A 9,436-nucleotide genomic window follows, 5' to 3' on the forward strand; every position below is an offset into this window, starting at 1 on the left:
AGGAAGGAAGGAAGGAAGGAAGGAAGGAAGGAAGGAAGGAAGGAAGGAAGGAAGGAAGGAAGGAAGGAAGGAAGGAAGGAAGGAAGGAAGGAAGGAAGGAAGGAAGGAAGGAAGGGAGGGAGGGAGGGAGGAAGGGAGGGAGGGAGGGAGGAAGGAAGTTACATGGCTTACCCAGTATCACAAAAGCAGGAAATCAGAGAGAAGATTTAAACCCAGATTTGCTGACTCCAAGTCCAGCATTTTTACCAATGAATCACATATCACCACATATTCTTTTCTGATTTCCTTTGTTTCTAGGCAAAATTATGCTTCCTTTTATGTACTCATCCTTGTCTATAAGTACCTTACTGAGATAATGGGATGATAACTGAAAACACAAATGTTTTGAGTACCTTTTAAAGAATTTTTTCTTCTACAGATCTTAACTTTATCACTGTACTTAGGATTCTAAAGCCCTTGTCCACTTGGTAGGCTCTGGTGCCCTTGACCTAGGTGGTACCAATAGTTAAGGTAGAGACCCTCAGGATGCTCCATTACCATCAATTTGCCACTATATCCCAAAACCATTGGATCCTTCTATCTGACTTGCAGCTATTCCTCAATAAGAGCATCAGCTCCTTGTAAGCAATGATTATCTTTTCTATTTGTATGCTCAGTACATAACACTGCATAATAAGCTCTTAATAAAGGCTTTCTTTTTCACCCATTGAAAATTATACTTTTGCTTAGGCTTCTCCTGAAAATATCACACTATTAAGTAGTGATATACTTTTCTAGAGGACAAAAAAGGATCCTAGATATGATTTTCCCCAAATCTCTCCTTGAAAATTCATGTAAATGTAAGTTGTTGTTGTTTTACAATTTATTATTATTATTATTTCCATTTGAAGTGGTGATAATGTAAGATTAAAAGGTGTAAAATACAATGTATCAGTCAATTAAGGTTGAATTTTTCTACCCTTCAAAAAACATGAAGGAAAAAAAAGCCCAAGTTCTTTGGTTACATTGGGAAATGATTTAGTACCAGCTCATGAGAAAAGTAATCCTTTTAGTCCATAACCCAAATACAATCAATTCTCAGCTTTTCAGTTTGCAAAGTATCCAGGGCTCTTTACACCCTTCTTAGAACCTGCCTCAGGTTGCCCACTTTAGACTACTTCTCCACCAGAAGGTAGTCAGGGAAAGAAAGAGACAGTGAAACCTGAACTAACCCTTTCTCCTTTTGTTTACAAGTCTTGGAAAAGCATTGAGGGATAGCATAGGGATTAAGATAAAGGTAGTTATTAGAAGGGGAGGGTGAGAAAAGGATCTTGAAAGAAATGGTGTGTGTGTGTGTGTGTGTGTGAGAGAGAGAGAGAGAGAGAGAGAGAGAGAGAGAGAGAGAGAGAGAGAGAGAGAGAGAGAGAGAGAGAGAGAGATTTGCCTAGGATCATATATCTGATAAGGGTCTAAGATGGAATTTGAACCCAAATAAAAGGAGAGAAGGGGAGAGGAGAAATGAGGGAAGAGGAGGGCAAGGGAGGGGAGGAAAGAGAAGAGGAGAGGGGAGAAGGAGAGGAGAGGGAAAGGAAGGAGAGGGAAAGGGAGGGAGGGGAGGAGAAAAGAGCATGAGGAAAGAAGAAAGGAAGAGGAGAAAGAGTAGTGGGAGTGAGAAGCAATGGAAGAATAATCTCCTTGCCTCTGGTCTCTCTCCATTCCATTTCATATTCTATCTAGTTGGTAAAATGACATTGCTAAAATACAGGGTTAACCACAAAACTCCCTTGCTTAAAGAAACTCTGGAGATCTCTTATTTCCCCTAGGATCAAAGACAAACTCCTCTGGCATTTAAATTCATTCACCATCTAGCTCCAATCTACCTTTCAAGAATTATTGCACATTATTTCCCTGCACAGACTCTTCAGTACAACCAAACTAGTTAATTTGCCAAGGTTGCCTCTTCTCCATGACTGTAATGCACTCCCACTTCATCTCTGCCTCTCTGAATCCCTCTAGGTTTTTTTCAAAGTTTAGCCCAAGAATTATCACGTTAAGACCTTTCTTGATCCTCCCCCAGCTACTAGTGCCTCCTCACACAGAAATTATCTAGTATATAATTTGAATATATTTAGGATCTAGTATTAGTATATTTAGTATCTATTATCTCCTGTTATATGTGAACATGGGGTATTTCCCCTAACAGAATGGAAGCTCTCTGAAGGCAGGGCTAAGTTTTGTATTTGTGTCTGCAGTAAATAAAAAAATGTCTGTTGAATGATTGAGGTTAGATGGATTGAGGGAGAGGGGAAAGAGAGATAATAAATAAGGGATAGAATAATAGCAGGAGAAAGAGAATTAGGAAGAATAGAACGAGGAGGGAAAAGAGAAGAGAAAAGGAGTGAGGACGAGAATGAGATTGAAAGGTGAGCAAGCAGGTGATCTGTTTGCTAGGACTCATAGTTTTGTGACTGACTAAAAAACAATGTATGTTTAAATCCTGGGATTTCCATACTCTTTCTTGCAAAATCAAAAAAGATCTGCCCTGGAAAAGGACCCCTTCCTTTGTTAGGCTGATCCCTAATGGAGGGCAGTTTAGGAAGGTCAAATCACAAACCATGACTAACTTGAATCCTCCTTTTGACTGAGGCTGCAGTCTCTGCAGTGCAGTAAGTCAGGAAAGACAATTATGCTGCTGTTGTTCTTCACCAAGGCCAGCTTTGGTTGCTGCAAAATTAATGTGATGGCTACATTCTGAATCCCTTTAATTGCAGGTTCAGTCAACTTGCCCTAAATAATCCTGGCTCTAAATAAGCTCAAGGAATGCTTCCTGAGAGGAGAAGGAGGGAGGTGAACTCAGAGTCTGAACACAAGCTGCATGTGATTCCATGAAGGCACAGTGCACAGCAGGGGGGGGGGGGGGGGGGAGGGAGGACTCCATGTCTAGATCAGGGAAGGAAACAGGAAAAGGATGTCACCACCTACCAGTATGAATTGAGGGGATTGTTCAAATATCCTCACTACCAGCCTACCATAGAGCTTTTCTCCATTTCTACCTAGCCTGAAATTCCCAATATCCAAATTACTGAAGATTAGGGAGAAAAGATAAGAGTGCTGTTTGCAGAAGGTCCTTGTTAAAATATATTTATGCTCCCTAGAAGTCCTGTAGTCCCCTTTCGTTAGCCTATATTTCATTTGTCACATTCACCCTTGTTGCCTTGGGAGGCACAGGGAGACTAATGTGGAGGGTATAAGATACAAGACAAGAAACTTGACACGGAACTAAGAGAGTGAACAGCAACAATATTGGGCATAGGTAGGATGCCCTAGTAGGGTCCTGTAGCCAGAAGTAGTCTAGAACTAGTATGTGGAGTTCAGTACAGTAAGGACAGTGAGGCTGAAGACAGAAAGGGGGTACAGAAAGGAAGATGGAAGGGGGAAAGGGGAAGGAAGCATCAAAAAGAGGTTCAGAAATGAAAGTAAGAGGGGAGCACCAAAGACGAGCTATTTTTGTTTCAGTTTTGTCAAAGGTCAGCTCTATTGGCCAAGACGGGAAAAGGAAAAATGGGGTGGTAGGAGTCCTTTCCAAGACAGAAACAGTTTTAAAAAAGGAGGCTTATCAAGCTCTACCTTCAGACTTGCTTATTAATTGAAAGGAATATTTTTTTGAAAAATTGAAGGGAGAAAGGAAAGAAAGTAGGAAGGTAAGAAGGTAGGAAGGTAAGAAGAAAGGAAATTGAAGGAAGGATGGAGGGAGGAAGGGAAGTTCCCTACAGAGCAATATTATGGAATATGAGAATTGGAAGGGACCTTAGAATTTATCTAGTGCAACTTATTACTGAGCAGAAATTCCCTCTCCAATGTCCCCAATAAATGATAAAGCATAAATTATTTAATAAATGTGACCTACCAACTGTACTTGAAGACCTCCAGTGATGGGGAATGATTTGCAGACCTGATCATTCTATGGTCAGGCTATGAATAGCTCTATTTGTTAGGAAGTTTTCCCTTATATCAGGTCAAAAATCGACCCCTCAGCAACATCTATGTATTTTTCTTAGTTCTAGGTCCAAACAAAACAAATTTAATCTCTCTTCTTCCTGACAACTTTTCAAATACATGAATATAAGTTAAAAGATTTTTCCTGCCTTGACCACTCCATTGTTCACCAATCCCAAGTCTTCTCTTCTCCAGGCTAAACACTCCCCTCTTCCTTCAACCAATCTTTATGTTATGTATTCTATTACCTTCCATTACTTTCTATTAGCTTCTAATAACTTCTCCACTCTCTTTTGTATATCCTCTAGTATACCTATGTCCTTCCTAAAAAACATCACCCAGACATGGACTACAGCTGTCTCTTAATTGGCCTAGGAAACAGCTAGATGGGGGAACTTTTCTCTACGAATTCAAGTCAGTACCTTCTCTTCAAAGTCTATTAGAAAGCTTTCTAGAGGTATCTCCTCATTTATAAAAAATGAAGGGGGATAGACTAAACAATCTCCAGGTTCCTCCCCATTCTAGATCTAGGGTCTGTGAACCTATGACCCTGTGGTGTTTAATTGAATCAATCAATCCTTCAATTAACAAACATGAATAAAACACCTACTCTGTGCTATACACTGCAGTAGATACTAGAAATACAAAAACAAAAGGAAAGTCTCTACCCCGCAGGATTCTTTTTCTCCATATGTCTTATAATTCCAATCAAGAAGCTTTGATTAAGTGCTAATTGTACTAAATTGATTAGTAAGGTAGAATAGAATAGCATAACCCCAGCCACAAGGAGCTAACAATCTAGACAAGGAAAGTAAAAATACACATAAGGAAAAACTACAATGCCACATTAGAACACTTCCAAAGAAAGCAATAGAAATTAATAGAGAACTAAGATATTGAAGCAAGAAAAAAGTGAGTTTAACATCAGGAGACCTGGCTTTCTTCACCACTAACTATGCCATATAACCTTGAACACATTACTTCAACCTTCTGAAATCTCTATATAAAATGAAGTGGTTTCTTAGAGGAAAAATGTGATGTAGTGAATAAAAGCATTAATTATAAGTCAAAGAACCTTGCTTTGAATTACCAGCTCTATACCGACTACCTGTGTGACCTTGAGTAAGTCAGTAAGTAAGCCCTTTGGGCTGAGTTTCCTTATCTTCAAAGGAGAGTCAGAATTGGAGATCTCCAAATGACTGGGTCATCTCTAAAGTTTCTTCCAACTCCAACACTGTGAATTCTACGAGTACAAACACTGTACAAGTGTGCTAGGGATATGTGTCTTAATTGGAGAGGAGTGGCAAGATCCCAGGTGGGCAACTGAATCTCAAGTTAGCAATTTGCCTTCCAGATTTCTTTTGAGGTTTGATTATAAAGTGAAACACTGTAGAAAACAGAAGTCACAAAATACTTCTTGATGAAACGTTCGATGCATTGTGTTAGGATAATGATAAAAAAAAAAAAGCTCTGCTGGTATCACTGTATGCTTTGAGAGAATTCTTACAGTTAGGGAGGGGAGAGGAGAAGCAGTGTTGGAAAAACATTTGACACTATTGAATTTCCTTGATTGAAAAGACATCACTAGATGGAGCTGTCCAAGTCTCTGTAAGAAAAATAAGGTGTGATCTATGATTCTGACAGCAGATGGAACTATCGAGTTTTGTAGAAAATCCTTTAGCAGTTGGTAGTGTTTAGGCAACTCAAGGTTTGTTTCATCTGAAAGAGACTGTTGGAACCTGCCAAAACAGAACTACTGATTCACAGAATGTTAGAACTAGAAGTTTTACAGTCAGCGCATATACATATACAGATGCAGATACATATATGTATATGTATATGTCAAAATCATGCTCTTCTAAGTCCCCATCAAAAAAATTAGTGTCCCCTGGTCAGTTTAGGCTGGATGAGATATATGTATAGCAGTTGGAGTTGCAAGTCAATAGGAAAGCCCAGTTTGAGGAAATTTTAAATCTTTCTCTTTCATAATAGTAAATTCTTGTATACCTAACAAAAGTATAAGAGATGGTCCGTACCCAAGAAGCTATTAACAAAGTTTTCAGGGAGGTCAAACTTACAAGATTACACAATTGAGAACTAGAAGGGAAGACCTTAGATAATATCATCTAGCATTTTTTTACAAATGAGAAAAAGAAGGTCCAGGAAGGTCCTAGGTCAACATATGGAATAAGTGACAGAGGTCAGATTAGAACCCAGTACTCAGCACAGGCCTTTTCCACTAGCCCATTTTAAAATTAAATAGAATATCCTATAATGGAGTGCTGCATGGTACAGTAAAGACAGTAAGTACAATGGGAAAGAAGAAAAGTGCTAGAAAATGCTAAAAGAAAATGCTAGAGCAACCAGGGATTCCTTTACAAAGAGCAATTAGATTACATTGACTTTTTAGGGGAAGGACTCTGCTTCTAATTATTCAACAGGTATTTATTAAACATCTACTGTGTGCTAAGCCCTCGGGATACAACAAAAGACAAAAAACACAGTATCTGGTCTCAAGGAACTTATAGTCTGCCTATATGTCAGTACTCTGTACAAAAGGCCATCCTTTAATAGTTCAAAGGTCATCATGTCCAACCCCTTTATTTATAGATGAGGAAACTGAGAGCCAGAGAGGGCAGGTGACCTGCTTAAGGCCATTCAGGTAGCAAGTAGCAGCGGCAGAACTTGAATCCAGGTTTTCTGATTCCAGAGCTAGCATTCTTTCTAATGTACATATTGTACATTGCATCCCTAGGTCTTACCTGGTGATACCTAGCATCCACTGCCGCTGCTTTTTGGAACTTAAAATGTAAGCTCTTTGAGAGCATGTATTATGTTTGCCCTTCTCCACATCCACAATGCCTGGCATTGTTTGTGTTGATTAACTGATTATTTGATTTGTAAAGAAAAATCAAACCAGCCAATAACACCAAAGCAATAGGCATTTATGATGGGAGTATTTTACCTTCCACAAGAGAAGGTGCTTGAAACACACCTGGAAGGAATGAAGAAGAAAGGCCAGAAAAAGATAAGAATATGTCAGTATCACAGACACCTGAAAGACAAGGTAGCTTCGGGCTCTTCAGACAGGAAGGAGATATAGTCCATTCAGGCTGGAACTTGGGTGAGACAACCTTGAGGCCACCCCCAAGAGAAAGCAGGAGATCAATGACCATGCAAGAGGCTCCCAGCAGTCACCACAAACAAATAATACCAGGCTCTTTGGTCAGTGAAGGCACCCTTGGTGTCTTACACATGACAAGGTAACTTTCCAATGCAAAGAGGGCCAAGTGTTCTGTGAAGGGAAGTACCTCACTTAGGAATATCAACTGACATCACAGATAAGTAGTTCCCAATTTATAAGGACACTGTATTTTTCCAACAAGGAAGATTCATTGCATATATGGTGGTGAAATGGGGAATCTGGAAAAGGGGCAAGGCTAAGATTAACAAGTAGGGGAAAAAGAGTATCTGTAGAAGAGATAGCCTATTGCAAAGGGGAAAAAGTCAGTCCCAGAGAATCAGAGGGTTTTGTTTTTTGTTTATTGAACTTTTTTCTGGACTACCTAATTCTCAATGTGGCATAGTGGCTAGAGAGCCAGTCTCAAAGCCAGGGAGACTTAAGTTCAAATCAGACCTTTGAAACATCCTGGTTTTGTGACCTAGGACAAGTCATTTCACTTATCTAGGCACTATCAAAGACTCTAAGTTGCAAAGATGTTGACCAGCATTGGCAGAGGGAGTTTCTTCTCCTAAGAGTTCCCAAAAGCAATGAAATCACAGGTTCAGCCCCCATTCTACTCTCACATTTCTCTATTCCATATAGTCATTGTTTCATGGACCGCTAGGTGGTACCGTAGTGCACAAAGTGCTAGAACTGAACTCAGGAACATCTTGAGTTCAAATCCAACCTCAGATACTTACTAGCTGTGTGACCCTGGGCAAGTCACTTAACCCTGTTTACCTCAGTTTCCTCACCTGTAAAATGGGCTGGAGAAGGAAATGGCAAACCACTTTAGTATCTATGCCAAGAAAACCCCAAACAAAGAATCAGACATGACTGAAAATAAATGAACAGCATGTTTTAAACAGGACTCATCATCTCTCCCCTCACCCCTAAGCACTCCCTGTACTTTCTCAACTCCACGTTTTTGTTCACCCAGTTCTCTATGCCTGGAAGACCCTCTCCTTTTCTCCTCTCTCCAGCTTATTCAGTTCCTATCTGCTACAAATGCTATTTCTTCTGTGAACTCTACTCTGACCTTCCTAGTCAGAAAGCAACCCCCCCATACTGCCCATCTCACCTAACACTTTGTACTTTTCTTAGCCGTGTTACACTTATTATTATAAATTGCTTTTTTATGTGTTTGTGACTATAGAAGTGGGAAGTTAATCAAAGGTGCTGAAGTGAGACATTGCCTTTTATAATCCATCCTGTCCCTCTAAATTACAAGCTCCATGAGGACAAGGACTGTTTTTTAATCTAAATATTATATCCCTTCTAGCACCCAGAACAGTTCTATGTATAAAATAAATGCTCAATAAATGCTTTTTTACTAGTCCCTTTTGTGACTGAAATTAGAATTAATCTACTGAAAGGATTTTACTTGTCTCAACATAGCCAGCTCTTGGCAAAATTGGGGGAGACTAAATATAGTACCCCACCCAGTTTCCCTTTTTGTACGCTTTTTTGTCTCCTGTCCTGTCTCTTTTTATTCTCTAGCTATTCTAGACTGTGCCCTCCCAACTATCTAACCCAATTCTCAAGAAAGGATTTTGATAACATAAATTGAATATTTAGGTTAAGGTAGCTAGCACCTTTCCTAATGATACCTTGGTCTGAAAAGCAGGGCAGATGAGCTGAGGGAATAGGAAGTCAATACGTGTTTCCCAAAAGTATGAGGAAGACACGTGAGCCTCCGTCCCACTCTGAGGCTTCCTAAAGGCAGCATATAAAGGCAGGGAGAGTCTGAGCCTTTAAATTAATTATAATAGTTATAATAGGGGAGCTATGTTAGGTTTGGAAAGGCACATGGAATTCTTCATTGCAGAGCAATGTAGCCTGGCTGGGGAGGGGGTGGGCTTTCCTCATGTGTCTATACTCCTCTCTGGTACATCCCTAGCCAGAGTCTTGATCATTGTGCCATAAGAAAGTATGTGTCATACAATGTTGAGCTTAAAAGGACATCAGAGGACATTTAATCTAACTTCATCATTTTATAGCTGAGTAAATTGAGATCCAGAGAAGGTAAATGCCCTGCCCAAATCTAGGATCTTAACCAAACTCTTCTGATAACAGAAGAAATAAACACTGATTAAGCACCTACTACATGATAGTAACTGTGCTAGGCATAGCAGAAAGAAGGAGGAGGAAGAGGAGGACAAGGAGGAAGAGGAGGAGGAGGAGGAGGAGGAGAAGAAGAAGAAGAAGAAGAAGAAGAAGAAGAAGAAGAAGAAGAAG

This window comes from Petaurus breviceps, unplaced genomic scaffold, assembly GCF_028583685.1.
Source record: "Petaurus breviceps papuanus isolate PSGF00001 unplaced genomic scaffold, PetGlider_PUasm1.0 90701, whole genome shotgun sequence".
Taxonomy (NCBI): Eukaryota; Metazoa; Chordata; class Mammalia; order Diprotodontia; family Petauridae; genus Petaurus; species Petaurus breviceps.